The 17,159-nt window shown below is 41.8% G+C and overlaps 1 protein-coding gene across 1 annotated transcript in view; it reads left to right on the top strand.

The window, feature by feature from the left end:
• LOC121315372 (kinesin-like protein KIF26B) overlaps positions 1-17,159 on the top strand; it is a 180,388-nt gene that overhangs the window by 96,820 nt on the left and 66,409 nt on the right. The gene's annotated exons all lie outside the window — the stretch shown is intronic.

Raw genomic sequence — 17,159 nt, 5'->3', positions numbered from 1 at the left:
TGCACATATATTTTTTTTAGACTGGCTTTTTCATGCTCTTTTTTTATTAAGCAGCAAATGAGATGTGTGGATGAAATAAACAATGAGTGTGAGCTTGAATTGAATCAGACTAATTGATTGCTAAGGCATTGCTACTTGAACCACTTATGTCTCTCTGTTCAAGTATTACATGTTGACAGTCCATCCTGCTGTAGTGGCTGTTTTGGGTAGATTCACAAAGCTGACAAAGAAGGAGAAGCCTGATTCAGTGTAAGGATTTAGCTGCAGGTTCAATTAATAAATCAACCGTTGGGAAATAGGTATCTGAATTCTGTTTGAATTTCCTCTGCTAAGTTCGTTAACCTCTAAAGTATTTCAACAGAACTTGATTTAGGCCCTTAGTTTTGATTTTATGATTTAAAGGGGTTCCTTGACATGTGCCTCTCCTAAGAGGTTTGTGATGAGCGATGTGCACTACCGTATGCTTGATGCTCAATCATTCCTGGGGAACAGACTGCTGCTTCTTGTACCCCTGGAATGCAAGCCTGTGTTCCCCACAGAAGTGAGAGGCTGTGCCCTGGTCTTCCCTCTCTCCTACAAATGGAACTCCTTTACAGATTTACGACTGGTATGTTTCCCGAGCCATGCTTTTTAATATTGCTAAGAGATGTCATGGCCTAATCTGACAGTACAGCTCGGTTTAACTGGGTTTATAGTAAAACAGCTATCAACAGTGATATCTGTCTATAATCTACAGCCCTTATATCAGATATCTGTATATTTATCAATAAAAGTAAAACTCTGATTTGATAGTTTTAAATCCTGAGGAAAACAATCCCTAGAGATGATTTAAACATTGAAACCACATTCATTGTTGTGCTTAATTGATAGCAGTTCCTTAATGCTTTGTTAAGGTTTAATAAGCAGCAGGAGTCTGGAATAATAAAGCTACCTACTGTATTTTGCTCTGTTAAAAAATCTCCAAGGGATATACATGTTGCTGGCATGTATAATTATAATGAAACATAATGTTTAAATGTTGGGGTAAAAACTACATACAATGAAGAACCTTTCTACTCATATACTGCCTGGCCACTTGATTAGGACCCATCTGCTTGATTGGGTTTGGCAGTGCCCTGGCATGGGGCAGGTTCTTCCTGGTGTCTCCTGGGTTTACTTGATTAGAACTGTCTGCTCGATTGGGTTTGTCAGTGCCCTGGCATGGGGCAGGTTCTTCCTGGTGTCTCCTGGGTTTGCTTGATTAGAAACTGTCTGCTCGATTGGGTTTGGCAGTGCCCTGGCATGGGGCAGGTTCTTCCTGGTGTCTCCTGGGTTTGCTTGGCTAGAACCTGTCTGCTCGATTGGGTTTGGCAGTGCCCTGGCATGGGGCAGGTTCTTCCTGGTGTCTCCTGGGTTTGCTTGATTAGAACTGTCTGCTCGATTGGGTTTGGCAGTGCCCTGGCATGGAGCAGGTTCTTCCTGGTGACTCCTGGGTTTGCTTGATTAGGACCTGTCTGCTCGATTGGGTTTGGCAGTGCCCTGGCATGGGGCAGGTTCTTCCTGGTGTCTCCTGGGTTTGCTTGATTAGGACCTGTCTGCTCTATTGGGTTTGGCAGTGCCCTGGTGTTGGGCAGGTTCTTCCTGGTGTATCCTGGGTTTGCTTGATTAGGACCTGTCTGCTCGATTGGGTTTGGCAGTGCCCTGGCATGGGGCAGGTTCTTCCTGGTGTCTCCTGGGTTTGCTTGATTAGGACCTGTCTGCTCGATTGGGTTTGGCAGTGCCCTGGTGTTGGGCAGGTTCTTCCTGGTGTCTCCTGGGTTTGCTTGATTAGAACCTGTCTGCTCGATTGGGTTTGGCAGTGCCCTGGTGTTGGGCAGATTCTTCCTGGTGTCTCCTGGGTTTGCTTGATTATGACCTGTCTGCTCGATTGGGTTTGGCAGTGCCCTGGCATGGGGCAGGTTCTTCCTGGTGTCTCCTGGGTTTACTAGAGGATTGCTGTGGATTAAGCCCACCCAACATCACAATAGTGCTGCCATTGTATACTGGTGGCAAAGTCGCTTTTAAGACCAACAGGGCAGAGACTTCAGGTCCCTTCCATGGTCACCTAAATCCCAGGACCCCAGTCCAACTGCACAGCCCTGTTTTAGTTTTTCTGAGATGAACCGATATACAGAGACAACAAATAACAGTAACTGGAAAGATAGAGGGCAGCATGCACTGGGATTCCCATCTGTGCTGTTATTTGATATTATATTATTATATTATATGCATAATATTATATTCATGTAGCCCTGCAGGAAGTAACTGGAGTGTTCCTGTATACTTGACAAAACTGGACAGCCAACAAGGCCTGGTTTCTGAATGAAGTGGAGTTCACAGAAGGCTGAGCTATGGAAGGTTGTAGCAGACTTTTACCCGGAATCAATAAGCTACTAACAACCAAACGAGCAAGATGGGCCGAATGGCCTCCACTTGTTTGTAAACTTTCTTATGTTCTTATGTTCTTATGGGTGATACTTTACATTGAATAATGGAGTGATGTGTTACATTGAATAATGGGGTGATGTGTTACATTGAATAATGGGGTGATACATTACATTGAATAATGGAGTGATACGTTACATTGAATAATGGGGTGATACGTTACATTGAATAATGGGGTGATACTTTACATTGAATAATGGAGTGATACGTTACATTGAATAATGGGGTGATACGTTACATTGAATAATGGGGTGATACGTTACATTGAATAATGGGGTGATACGTTACATTGAATAATGGGGTGATGTGTTACATTGAATTATGGGGTGATACGTTACATTGAATAATGGGGTGATGTGTTACATTGAATAAGAACATAAGAACATAAGAACATAAGAAAGTTTACAAACGAGAGGAGGCCATTCGGCCCATCTTGCTCGTTTGGTTGTTAGTAGCTTATTGATCCCAAAATCTCATCAAGCAGCTTCTTGAAGGATCCCAGGGTGTCAGCTTCAACAACATTACTGGGGAGTTGATTCCAGACCCTCACAATTCTCTGTGTAAAAAAGTGTCTCCTATTTTCTGTTCTGAATGCCCCTTTTTCTAAACTCCATTTGTGACCCCTGGTCCTTGTTTCTTTTTTCAGGCTGAAAAAGTCCCTTGGGTCGACACTGTCAATACCTTTTAGAATTTTGAATGCTTGAATTAGGTCGCCACGTAGTCTTCTTTGTTCAAGACTGAACAGATTCAATTCTTTTAGCCTGTCTGCATATGACATGCCTTTTAAGCCCGGAATAATTCTGGTCGCTCTTCTTTGCACTCTTATGGGGTGATGTGTTACATTGAATAATGGGGTGATATGTTACATTGAATAATGGGGTGATACGTTACATTGAATAATGGGGTGATGTGTTACATTGAATAATGGGGTGATGTGTTACATTGAATTATGGGGTGATACGTTACATTGAATAATGGGGTGATACTTTACATTGAATAATGGAGTGATACGTTACATTGAATTATGGGGTGATACGTTACATTGAATAATGGGGTGATGTGTTACATTGAATAATGGAGTGATACGTTACATTGAATAATGGGGTGATATGTTACATTGAATAATGGAGTGATACGTTACATTGAATAATGGGGTGATGTGTTACATTGAATAATGGGGTGATACGTTACATTGAATAATGGGGTGATATGTTACATTGAATAATGGAGTGATACGTTACATTGAATAATGGGGTGATGTGTTACATTGAATAATGGAGTGATACGTTACATTGAATAATGGGGTGATGTTTTACATTGAATAATGGAGTGATACGTTACATTGAATAATGGGGTGATATGTTACATTACGTTACTTTTAGTTTTTAATATCTGTGGCAAAGTGGCTAGTGGAGGGGAGCAGGTGTAGCGGTGATGCGATGCAGGAGTGACGGGCTGAACAGTGAACAGTTTCCAGTGAAAAGGTGCTTTTATTTATAATCCAGGTCTGGTGACCGTAAAATAATAAATCCCCGGCTATACACAAGAATGTGTAAAGCACGGGGATAGCAAAGCAGGGCACAGTCCCGAACAAAACGAACACACGGTCACCAGTCCTGGGTGAGTGCAGACGTGCTTGTGGTGGGTGAAGACACTGTATTTTGTGACCGTTCCATGCAGTGGTGATCCGAATAGGTGAGTTAACTGTCTGGTGGTACAAAACGCAGACAATTACAAACAAACACAACAAAACACAACACGTAATTCTCTGTAACAACGAGAGCTCCTCTCTCGCTCCTTCTCTCTCCGAACGTTTACCCAAACAAAGGAAAAGATCAGCGTTACCCTGGCCCCTATATGTAATCCCGCATGATATCTAGGTAAACGGTTGCAGATGCCTTATTACTTGCAGCTGCCTCTCGTTTACCTTTCAAATCAATACGGTCTTACAACAGAGTCTCGCTTCTTTCCAGACTGACCCACTTCCTGGTCCCGGAAACGAACTGTCAGGCCAGCCCTTCCAGATACTTCTCCTCTTGTTCTTTAGCGCCCTCACAGGTCGGGAGGAAGATTCATCACCAGAACTCATATTTCTGTCACACTAACGTGTGCGCAATTCATTGGCACTCACAATTGCATTTTTAATTTTTTTTTTGTTTTATAAATTGCAGTACATTACTTTATTAATTGGATATGGACCAAGTGTCAGTTTTATTTTAAAAATGGAGTACTTTTGAAGCGGATGAGCCACTGTATTTTGCTAAATTCTTTTTTTCAGAAACAACATCGCTTCAAGAGATTCTTATCTAAATGTTAGTGTGTGAGCGGGCTTCTCTGTTCTGCTTTGGTGAATTTACAATATTCAGCTGTTCCATTTTATGATGAACTCTTTCCATAGAGTTCATCACAATGGGTTAAAATGGGTTCTACAAATCAGTAGGTAATATTCCACATATCAATGCCTTTGGCTGCTGAGTGCTGCAGGCTGTCATTACCTAGTTATTTCATGCAATCCACTGCCTCCTGGTAGCCTGCTTTTTTATCTGAATAATTTGGACAGTGTTTCGCTCTCTATATCAAAGCCTGGCACTCATCCTCAGAACATGACAAACCACAAGTAGCTTAAATATCCACTGGCTCTTAATCCTTTTTATCCCCTCAAATTGGCCCCTGTCTCTCATAGGATATGACCAGGCATCTGTACACATGGAACCAAGCTTGACAATCTGTGTGTCAACAGCAACAACTTTCCACTCTATCCACAAAAAGGATTTGGCTTTTAGTCCCACATTTGTAAAAGTAGGCTGCATTTCTCGGTTTGTTTATGAAGTGTGAAATTGAGTCTCTGATCTGGAGAGTCTTGAAGTCCTACTTTGCTAATGGGACCCATCTTTCTAAGCTCTGACTTCGAAGGTGATTTTTACTTAGCCCGCTGTATTTGTCTCTACTTGAGAGAAGCCCCAGACTATGCGACTGCAGAGTCTCATTATAGACTCCAGTGTGCTGCTTGGGTATGTGACTGCAGAGTCTCATTATAGACTCCAGTGTGCTGCTTGGGTATGTGACTGCAGAGTCTCATTATGGACTCCAGTGTGCTGCTTGGGTATGTGACTGCAGAGTCTCATTATAGACTCCAGTGTGCTGCTTGGGTATGTGACTGCAGAGTCTCATTATAGACTCCAGTGTGCTGCTTGGGTATGCGACTGCAGAGTCTCATTATAGACTCCAGTGTGCTGCTTGGGTATGCGACTGCAGAGTCTCATTATAGACTCCAGTGTGCTGCTTGGGTATGTGACTGCAGAGTCTCATTATGGACTCCAGTGTGCTGCTTGGGTATGTGACTGCAGAGTCTCATTATGGACTCCAGTGTGCTGCTTGGGTATGTGACTGCAGAGTCTCATTATGGACTCCAGTGTGCTGCTTGGGTATGTGACTGCAGAGTCTCATTATAGACTCCAGTGTGCTGCTTGGGTATGTGACTGCAGAGTCTCATTATGGACTCCAGTGTGCTGCTTGGGTATGTGACTGCAGAGTCTCATTATGGACTCCAGTGTGCTGCTTGGGTATGTGACTGCAGAGTCTCATTATGGACTCCAGTGTGCTGCTTGGGTATGTGACTGCAGAGTCTCATTATAGACTCCAGTGTGCTGCTTGGGTATGTGACTGCAGAGTCTCATTATGGACTCCAGTGTGCTGCTTGGGTATGTGACTGCAGAGTCTCATTATAGACTCCAGTGTGCTGCTTGGGTATGTGACTGCAGAGTCTCATTATGGACTCCAGTGTGCTGCTTGGGTATGTGACTGCAGAGTCTCATTATAGACTCCAGTGTGCTGCTTGGGTATGTGACTGCAGAGTCTCATTATGGACTCCAGTGTGCTGCTTGGGTATGTGACTGCAGAGTCGCATTATAGACAGTGTGCTGCTTAGATATGATTTTTACTGTATCTTGTAAAGCACTTTGTGAAAATATTGATTGATATGTAACTGCAGAATCTTATTACGTCTTGTTTTTTTTTCCATTCCTGGGAAAGGAATTCTTATTTTTTTTCCATTTTTGACAAAATGTAATCTATTCTGTAAGATTTATCTTGCGCAGACATCTCCCTCTGCAGCTGGATCATTTCCCACAGTGATGGTGAGAGAGGGAGGGAAAGCAGTCAGACAGTGTGATTACATGGCTGTTAGCAGGATAGTATTAATTAGAGATGATAATAATTGTGTGTAATCACGGGGTCCCTCAAGCAGAGCCCCTCCTATAGAAGCCGAGCAGCCTCTAAACAACAGGACTGACCTTCTCCACACGTCTCCCCAGATGATCGATGGTTTGGCAAAACAGCTGAGACTATTTTTGTCAAGAGCGAGAGCCTTCATTAGTGGCGGCTCACTTGGAATAGGTCCCACTTGACTTATTTCAGAAATCTTTTCCCTGGGGGTCCAGCACCGCCGTTTCACTGCAGGAATTTCCAAGAGGGGGTGGAATAGTAGCAGGATCTGTTGAGATGTTCTTAGTCACAGTGCAGTATGTACAAAGTACTGTGTGTTATAAGGCAAAGCAAGGAGAGCAATGGTAGCCAGTTTGAAAGGGGTTAGTGCAGTGATGTGTTTAAACACAGAATGACATTCAGATCCATTTGTTTTAAATGAATAAGTAATAGAAAAACTTAGTGACAAGGTGAGATGCTGTATCAGAAGAAACATGTTTTATTCTGCATTGGAAATATGGAAAGAGAATAGCTCATTGATGAAAGAGGCCAAAGGAGGCTGACACGAATTGTGCAGAGCAATAGATGGGCTACAGTTAGTCAGCTGACAGTCCAGTACAACATTGGTGCCGAAAGACCCATAAAAGAATGCACAACTCGTCGTACCTTGACATAAAAGGGGTGTGACAGACGACGACCTAACAGAGTTCCACTTCTTTCAGCGAAACACAAGAAACTGCAGTTGCAGTGGGCTAAGGAACGTAAACACTGGACACTGGAGGATTAGAAAAACATTGCCTGGTGTGATGAATCCTGGTTCCTGCTGTTTCATGCTGATGGGAGGACTAGGATATGGAGAAAACCACATGAGGACATGCATCCATCATGCTGTGTGTCAACAGTGCAGGCTGGTGGTGATGGTGTGGGGTGTGTTTTCATGGCACACATTGGGCCCCTTGATAAAAATGGAGCAATGTTTGAATGCCACAGGATATCTGAACATCATTGCCAATAAGGTGCATCCCTTCATGGCAGCAGTGTATCTATCAGCTAATGGATTTTTTCAGCAGGATAATGCCCCTTGCCACAAGGCTAGGATTGTCCAGGAATGGTTCCACGAACATGACAGTGAATTCAGCTTACTGCAGTGGCCTGCCCAGTCACCAGATCTCAATCCAATTGAGCATCTGTGGGTTGATATGGAACAAGCTATTTGGAGTAGAGATCCACTACCAGCCAACTTGACACAACTGTGGGAAGCACTGGAGTCAACATGAGCCAGCATCCCTGTGAAATGCTTTCGACACCTTGTAGAGTCCATGCCCTGATGAACTGAGGCTGTTCTGAAGGTAAAAGGGAGTGCAACTCAATATTAGGAAGGTGTTCCTAATGTTTTGTACACTCAGTGTATATGAAGTGAATGTGACGTGTATTTGAAAGAGGTATTTATTAGGGTTGTTGTGGCGTTTTAAATCTGTTTCAAATTGTTAAAATAGCAGAAAGATTGTAGTGATAGACCCAGCAGCCAAACCCCTCATTGAGTTTCAGTTCAGTTTGTCCTGTGAGCAGCAGGCAGCATTTAGATGTGCACACTGTTCAGTCATCAGCAGGACCTTTTTCAGCTCTCGTTATTCTTTCTTTTGTTCAGTGCCTGATTGTTGCCAACCCATTGCACCAGAATAATGGGATAAACAGAGCACTACATAACAGGATAAACAGAGCACTACATAACAGGATAAACAGAGCACTACATAATAGGATAAACAGAGCACTACATAATAGGATAAACAGAGCACTACATAATAGGTTACACTTGTGTTATTGTATCAGTGAAGGTGTTAATATATAATAGGTTACACTTGTATTATTGTATCAGTGAAGGTGATAATATGCACGTGTTGTGTTATTGTATCAGTGAAGATGCTTTTGTGTGGGTGTGACGGGATAGTGCTGTGGGCCCATATGTTAGTTGGCAGTAAGGAAACTTAGAGACAAGAAGTTGCAGTTTAAAGCTGATTGGGCTGCAGTTTAAAGAGCTGATTGGGCTGCAGTTTAAAGAGCTGATTGTGCTGCAGTTTAAAGAGCTGATTGTGCTGCAGTTTAAAGAGCTGATTGTGCTGCAGTTTAAAGAGCTGATTGGGCTGCAGTTTAAAGAGCTGATTGGGCTGCAGTTTAAAGAGCTGATTGTGCTGCAGTTTAAAGAGCTGATTGTGCTGCAGTTTAAAGAGCTGATTGTGCTGCAGTTTAAAGAGCTGATTGTGCTGCAGTTTAAAGAGCTGATTGTGCTGCAGTTTAAAGAGCTGATTGGGCTGCAGTTTAAAGAGCTAAGTGTTCTGCAGTTTGTATGCTGCAGCACTGTTTTTCATGTTTATTTTATCCAACAAACAAAACACAAGGGCTAAAATGAGAGGTTATAAAATACAATACTAACCACAGAGAGAGAGAGAGAGAGAGACACTAGGTCGCTGACTCTAAGAATATAAGAACATAAGAACATAAGAAAGTTTACAAATGAGAGGAAGCCATTCGGCCCATCTTGCTCGTTTGGTTGTTAGTAGCTTATTGATCCCAGAATCTCATCAAGCAGCTTCTTGAAGGATCCCAGGGTGTCAGCTTCAACAACATTACTGGGGAGATGATTCCAGACCCTCACAATTCTCTGTGTAAAAAAGTGCCTCCTATTTTCTGTTCTGAATGTCCCTTTGTCTAATCTCCATTTGTGACCCCTGGTCCTTGTTTCTTTTTTCAGGTCAAAAAAGTCCCTTGGGTCGACATTGTCAATACCTGCAAGCAGGATACCACACATTTTGGGACACCAAAAAATAATGCATTACAATAATCAATTCTAGATGAAACAAAGACATGCATTAGTCTCTCTGCATCAGATATGGAAATAATTGGTCTAAGTTTGGCTAGGTTGACCCCCAAACTCTAGTTTAAGGTTTGATGAGAGACTGCAAGGGCCGAGCTCATGTAATCCCAAATTTCCTTTCAGTTGGTTCTGTGAGCCCACTAGCATAACCTCTGCTTTATCTGAATTCAACATTAGAAAATTCTGTGCCATCAAATGCTTGATGTCTGCAAGGCAAGTAGCTAATAACACCCAGGCAGAAGAAAGTCCTGGCTTTAGGGACAAATATAGCTGGGTATCATCGGCACAGATGATGCTGATTTTACCTCCCCAATAGAGACAAACTGAAACCTATCAGAAAGATAAGATTTGAACCAGGAGAGGACCAGGGCAGACAGTCCTGCTGTGCTTTCAAGACGGTTCAGTGAGGGCTGAAGGGCAGACGTCAGACCAGGGAAATGAAAAAATAACACAGAACGTGCAGGTAAACTGAGGCGCTATGGCTGCACTCAGTGCGTTTATTAATTAAACAAAAATGAACAATTGAACAAAACACAAATAAAGGGCACACTGGCCAAAACAAAATAAACACTAACAGATAATTCTTTTTATAAAACGAGTACCAGGGTTCACTTCCTGGTAGCATTCAATCTCGTTCTTTACTCTCCTTAACTCTTCTCAACTTTGAGCCCAGAGTGGGTCTTGTATACTGTAGCCAGAGCCTTAATTATCTATTTAAAAATTATCTTATTACGGCTTCGGCCACATTCCCACATTCTACTCAGGATGGGGATTCAACCCCATCAATGCCAACCACATTTGCTGAGACTGGCTTTTCGCCGGTCTCAAACAACAATGACGGATGGTTTTGTCCGCTTGCACACAAGCATGTACAATAATAATACTAATAATAGAATAATAATAACAACAACGACAACAATACAAATGAATATATACATACATTAAGGGGTGGGCACCCCATCACACTACCCAATAGAGACTAATTGAAACCTATCAGAAAGATGATTTGAACCAGGATAGGACAAGGTCAGACAGTCCTACTGTGCTTTCAAGATGATTCAGTAGGGTGGTCTACAGTATCAAAGGCCACACTTAGATGTAGACTGAAACTTCTCAAATATACCATTAAGAGTTAGATATGTTTGTAATATGGGATGCGATAAGTAAATACATTGCCATTAAAACGAATTGCTTAAGTATAGCTTCATTTTTTGTTTTGTTTATTAGTCTCTACAAACTACATAGGAAAGGAAAGGTCAGTGGCATGTTTAATGACCAAGGCCTTCTTGCATTCTACCTCAATCCCTCCACGGCAGTGTAGAATGTAAAATGCCTGGGTTTGTGTGTTACTGCACGGAATGTTAGGGTGGTGCCGGAGACAAACACACCCTGTGGAATTGTCAGTGAAGATCTGCTACTTTGAAGCTGCGCTCTCGTGACTATGACTCCTCCTGCACTCCACACAGCATTCCTTTACCATGTGAGCCACTCAGGGATCCCCAGATATTTTTTTTAAGTCTTGTGTGGCGCTGTAGGATATTCCAAGAGAAAGCAATCTGTGCTGACAGGTGCACTGACAGTGGTGTAATTACATTATAAATATATCAAGTGGTCCAGGAAAGAGTCCTTACAGATATTAAAGTTCCTGCACTATCAAACTAGACATCATTTCTCCCTGTCAGCTCGTCTTCGTGATACACTACACAGTGGCTAGCAGTTTTTCACCAGTGGTTTGTGTCTTAATTGTATTTCACATGACAACTCAGAGACAATCTAATGAAATGGGATTTAGAAGTGAAAGCTCTTTGTTGTTTGCTACTCCACTGGCAGCTGGGCTCAAACAGAAACATTCATTCTACAGATGAGCTGTTGTGAATATCTAGTGTCTCGTGAGCTGTTCAGTGTTGTGAATATCTGCAGCGTCTCATGAGCTGTTCAGTGTTGTGAATATCTACAGCGTCTCGTGAGCTGTTCAGTGTTGTGAATATCTACAGCGTCTCGTGAGCTGTTCAGTGTTGTGAATATCTACAGCGTCTCGTGAGCTGTTCAGTGTTGTGAATATCTACAGCGTCTCGTGAGCTGTTCAGTGTTGTGAATATCTACAGCGTCTCGTGAGCTGTTCAGTGTTGTGAATATCTACAGCGTCTCGTGAGCTGTTCAGTGTTGTGAATATCTACAGCGTCTCGTGAGCTGTTCAGTGTTGTGAATATCTACAGCGTCTCGTGAGCTGTTCAGTGTTGTGAATATCTACAGTGTCTCGTGAGCTGTTCAGTGTTGTGAATATCTACAGCGTCTCGTGAGCTGTTCAGTGTTGTGAATATCTACAGCGTCTCGTGAGCTGTTCAGTGTTGTGAATATCTACAGCGTCTCGTGAGCTGTTCAGTGTTGTGAATATCTACAGCGTCTTGTGAGCTGTTCAGTGTAATGAATGTCTACAGCGTCTCGTGAGCTGTTCAGTGTTGTGAATATCTACAGCGTCTCATGAGCTGTTCAGTGTTGTGAATATCTACAGCGTCTCGTGAGCTGTTCAGTGTTGTGAATATCTACAGCGTCTCGTGAGCTGTTCAGTGTTGTGAATATCTACAGCGTCTTGTGAGCCGTTCAGTGTAATGAATGTCTACAGTGTCTCATGAGGTGTTTAAGTATTGTGTTCTGCGACCCACGTTTTAGGATCAAGAACACGCCATTATTAATCTATCATATCGAAACTAGAACAAACCTTTGAAATGGACCACACAGCAGTGTGTTCTATGTTTTACGTACCAGATGTGCTCGGATTTAAGGGAGGCATACTTTTTTTCTTTTACTTGTTATAAAAGTCACATTTTAACAAGCATGTTCTAGCAAGTCACAGTTTATAAAAAATTATCACATTAAAGTTAGTACTTTTTTTTTATGTAAGTCCCTCTAAGTTTTTCTATGTAAGGCGCCTTTGTCTCTAAATAGATAGACCAAAAAACTTTTTTTTTTTCATGGGAAATAAATGACTTCCAGTTTTTTTTAGCAACAATCTGTAGTGATAGATAGGATATAATTTATAAAGTATTCATGAGTTGAGCTGATGCACTCAAGTAAGACAGAGAGATTCAGAGCACTGAAATCCATCAGACATGACCGTGGCAGCTCTGACATCTCCTTCCTGTGTCTGTATTTACTGTTGATTACCTAAGCAGGGCTCATTCATTTACTCAGCAAGGGCTGCAGGGGTCACTTCCTGACAAAGGAAGACACTGCAGTGCCTGGGATCATTCACAGTATCAGTTGAAGTGGATAGAGGGGCGAGGCTAAGCGTTTCCACCCCCCCAAATGCATTCTTCATGACCTGTGAGATTGTAACATCTCTTACTTAATCAAACACAAAGGTTTAATTGATTAATATCTCTTAATCAAACGCAGAGGTTTTATAGATTGACTTCTCTTATTTAATCAAACACAAAGGTTTTATAGATTAACATCTCTTATTTAATCAAACATAAAGGTTTTATAGATTAAAATCTCTTAATTAATCGAACACAAAGGTTTAATAGATTAATATCTCTTAATCAGACGCAGAGGTTTTATAGATTGACTTCTCTTATTTATTCAAACACAAAGGTTTTATAGATTAACATCTCTTATTTAATCAAACGCAGAGGTTTTATAGATTGACTTCTCTTATTTAATCAAACACAGATGGTTTATAGATTAACATCTCTTAATTAATCGAACACAGAGGTTTTATAGATTAACATCTCTTAATTAGTCGAACACAGAGGTTTTAAAGATTAACATCTCTTAATTAATCAAACGCAGAGGTTTTATAGATTGACTTCTCTTATTTAATCAAACACAGGTTTTAAAGATTAACATCTCTTAATTAATCAAACACAGAGGTTTTATAGATTAACATCTCTTAATTAGTCGAACACAGAGGTTTTAAAGATTAACATCTCTTAATTAATCAAACGCAGAGGTTTTATAGATTAACATCTCTTAATTAATCGAACACAGAGGTTTTAAAGATTAACATCTCTTAATTAATCAAACGCAGAGGTTTTATAGATTGACTTCCTTATTTAATCAAACACAGAGGTTTTAAAGATTAAGATCTCTTAATTATTCAAACGCAAAGGTTTTATAGATTGATTCTCTTAATCAGACACAAAGGTTTTATAGATTAGTAAGAAGGCAACAATAGTAAAGCACAGCATTCTTCTGTGCTGAAAACTTAGATCTAAATTACTGTACTGCGCTGAAGTACTTAAGCCAAATTCATTGCGTGTTTAATTATTGTTTAGATTAGTTCTTGTCACTCTACCTGCCTTTAATAAAGCTATAATTTGCAATGTTAAACCAAGAGCGTTCCTTAATTCAGTTATATTATCTGAAGATGAAGAAGCAAGCGCAAAGCTACTTTTCTAGCTATTCTTTCCTTTAAAGGAAATTAATCTCTTTACAGTGTGGATGTAGTTACTACACTATGCACAGTTTGTTTCATAAAGACATTCTGTCTGGACACACCCTTTGTTAATAACAAGGCAGAATTAGCAAAGAAACAATTGGCAGGATTCATTATGTGTTTTCATTAAAAGGGGCGCTATTTAAATTACATTCGGGTGATCACAGCAGTGAACCTGGTTAGAGCAACGACTCAGTCATTTATCAGTGTTTCATATTTTATCCTGTTTATTATAATGCCAGTAAAACACTGAACTTCAATTGTGGAGTACTGTGCATAGGATTACTCTCACAAGACATTGCTGGACTGTTACTAACTGTAATATTTTGTATTGTTTATTATAATGCCAGTAATAAGCTCAACAGGTCTTTTCAAAACACCTTTATATGTAGACTGAACTACACTGTCAGTGGAAGACTGTAAATATGATTCTCACAACAGTGCTGGATATTTGTTTTCTGAACTGCTGTAATATAATTAAGTTGTCCTGCTTATTTTAATGCCAGCAGTGAGCCAAGGGATGTTTATAAACATTATGTCATGCAAGTGCTTTCAGGTGCTTTAGTTACTATTACAGCAAAAACAGACTTTGAAAATACTAGCTTTAATAAAAAAAAGAACGAAAATTGTGGTAACATTTATTAATTTACTTATTTTAACTATCAACATTATATTTATGTTCAAATGTCATGTTTAATTAAATTGGTAAAAAGTGGGAAAAAAACAGAATTTGCTATTCCCCAGAGTGGAAGCTCAGTAGACCTACACATGCGCTGGAGAGTAGAACCAGTGTAGTTGAATTGATGAAATGAACCAGTGTGGTTGAAGTGATGAAGTGATTGGCCGAGTCTCACAGTCTAGACGCACTGAGCTGGTGAAAGCAAAGTGAACATTCTGAAGTGATGAAGTGATTGGCCGAGTCTCACAGTCTAGACGCACTGAGCTGGTGAAAGCAAAGTGAACATTCTGAAGTGATGAAGTGATTGGCCGAGTCTCACAGTCTAGACGCACTGAGCTGGTGAAAGCAAAGTGAACATTCTGAAGTGATGAAGTGATTGGCCGAGTCTCACAGTCTAGACGCACTGAGCTGGTGAACGCAAAGTGAACATTCTGAAGTGATGAAGTGATTGGCCGAGTCTCACAGTCTAGACGCACTGAGCTGGTGAAAGCAAAGTGAACATTCTGGGGTTAGAGTCCTGAAAACTTTCCTCAAAGTCTGTTTGCAGTTTTTTGAATAGGATGAAAAGAGAAACAACAGGCGGTGCAGCCCAATGGAATCACAGCAAGCCATTCAGGCCAGGCAGGGAAGTGCAGTCCAGCCCAATCACAGCAAGCCATTCAGGCCAGGCAGGGAAGTGCAGTCCAGCCCAATCACAGCAAGCCATTCAGGCCAGGCAGGGAAGTGCAGTCCAATGGAATCACAGCAAGCCGTTCAGGCCAGGCAGGGAAGTGCAGTCCAGCCCAATCACAGCAAGCCATTCAGGCCAGGCAGGGAAGTGCAGTCCAGCCCAATCACAGCAAGCCATTCAGGCCAGGCAGGGAAGTGCAGTCCAATGGAATCACAGCAAGCCAAGTTCAGGCCAGGCAGGGAAGTGCAGTCCAGCCCAATCACAGCAAGCCATTCAGGCCAGGCAGGGAAGTGCAGTCCAGCCCAGGGAAATCACAGCAAGCCATTCAGGCCAGGCAGGGTCCAAGTGCAGGGAAGTGTCCAGCCCAATCACAGCAAGCCATTCAGGCCAGGCAGGGAAGTGCAGTCCAGCCCAATCACAGCAAGCCGTTCAGGCCAGGCAGGGAAGTGCAGTCCAGCCCAATCACAGCAAGTTCAGGCCAGGCAGGGAAGTGCAGTCCAGCCCAATCACAGCAAGCCATTCAGGCCAGGCAGGGAAGTGCAGTCCAGCCCAATCACAGCAAGCCATTCAGGCCAGGCAGGGAAGTGCAGTCCAGCCCAATCACAGCAAGCCATTCAGGCCAGGCAGGGAAGTGCAGTCCAGCCCAATCACAGCAAGCCATTCAGGCCAGGCAGGGAAGTGCAGTCCAGCCCAATCACAGCAAGCCATTCAGGCCAGGCAGGGAAGTGCAGTCCAGCCCAATCACAGCAAGCCATTCAGGCCAGGCAGGGAAGTGCAGTCCAGCCCAATCAGCAAGCCACAGGCCAGGCAGGGAAGCAAGCCAATTCAGGCCAGGCAGGGAAGTGCAGTCCAGCCCAATCACAGCAAGCCATTCAGGCCAGGCAGGGAAGTGCAGTCCAGCCCAATCACAGCAAGCCGTTCAGGCCAGGCAGGGAAGTGCAGTCCAGCCCAATCACAGCAAGCCGTTCAGGCCAGGCAGGGAAGTGCAGTCCAGCCCAATCACAGCAAGCCGTTCAGGCCAGGCAGGGAAGTGCTGCTGCTTCTGTTTCTGACCCTGAGGTGCCACGAGATTACTGAAATGTGTTCTACTTTGGGCTTGAGCAGGATTAAAGACTTCCTCAGCATTATTTATTAGTGGTATTCTTTTATGTTGTAAGGTTCTTTGAGACAAATGCTTTGTATTACATTATTTAAATGTATCACAGATCAGGAACACCAAACTAAACAACTTTACCCTTTTTTACATTCTGAGTTAGAACCTTAAACTGAGAGCACACCATTGAAATTCCGTCTGAGAGAAGAGGAATGAGATATCATTGTTTCATGTGAAATTATGAATTGATGCACAAGCTGAAACGGGAAATATGGAGAATTATTTATTCTTACTCAATAAAAAAAAAAAAAAAAAAAGATTATTTATTCGGTCCATGAGTTTTTATTTATTGGAAGCATTTTGTAAAATGGGAGAAAAATATGGAATTCGGAACTGTGCTTTCTGCATTATCTTCTGTCTGTGCTGCCAGACACCCTTGTTCCTAACAGCTTGCAATGTGCTGTGGCCAAATGTTTTGTAGCACCTAGAATGTTAGGATTGAGACATAATTCTCTCTCTCTCTCTCTCTCTCTCTCTCTCTCTCTCTCTCTCTCTATATATATATATATATATATATATATATATGTGTGTGTATATATATATATATATATATATATATATATATATATATATATATATATATATATATATATATATATGAGAACATCATTTAGATATTTTATGTACATCACATAGTCAAACAAACTACAAAATTATATTTCAGAAGTCTACCGAAGTCCT

The sequence above is a fragment of the Polyodon spathula genome, chromosome 5 (assembly GCF_017654505.1).
Source record: "Polyodon spathula isolate WHYD16114869_AA chromosome 5, ASM1765450v1, whole genome shotgun sequence".
Classification (NCBI taxonomy): domain Eukaryota; kingdom Metazoa; phylum Chordata; class Actinopteri; order Acipenseriformes; family Polyodontidae; genus Polyodon; species Polyodon spathula.
The sequence above is the reverse complement of the archived record's forward strand: the minus strand, read 5'-3'. Positions and strand labels throughout refer to the sequence as shown.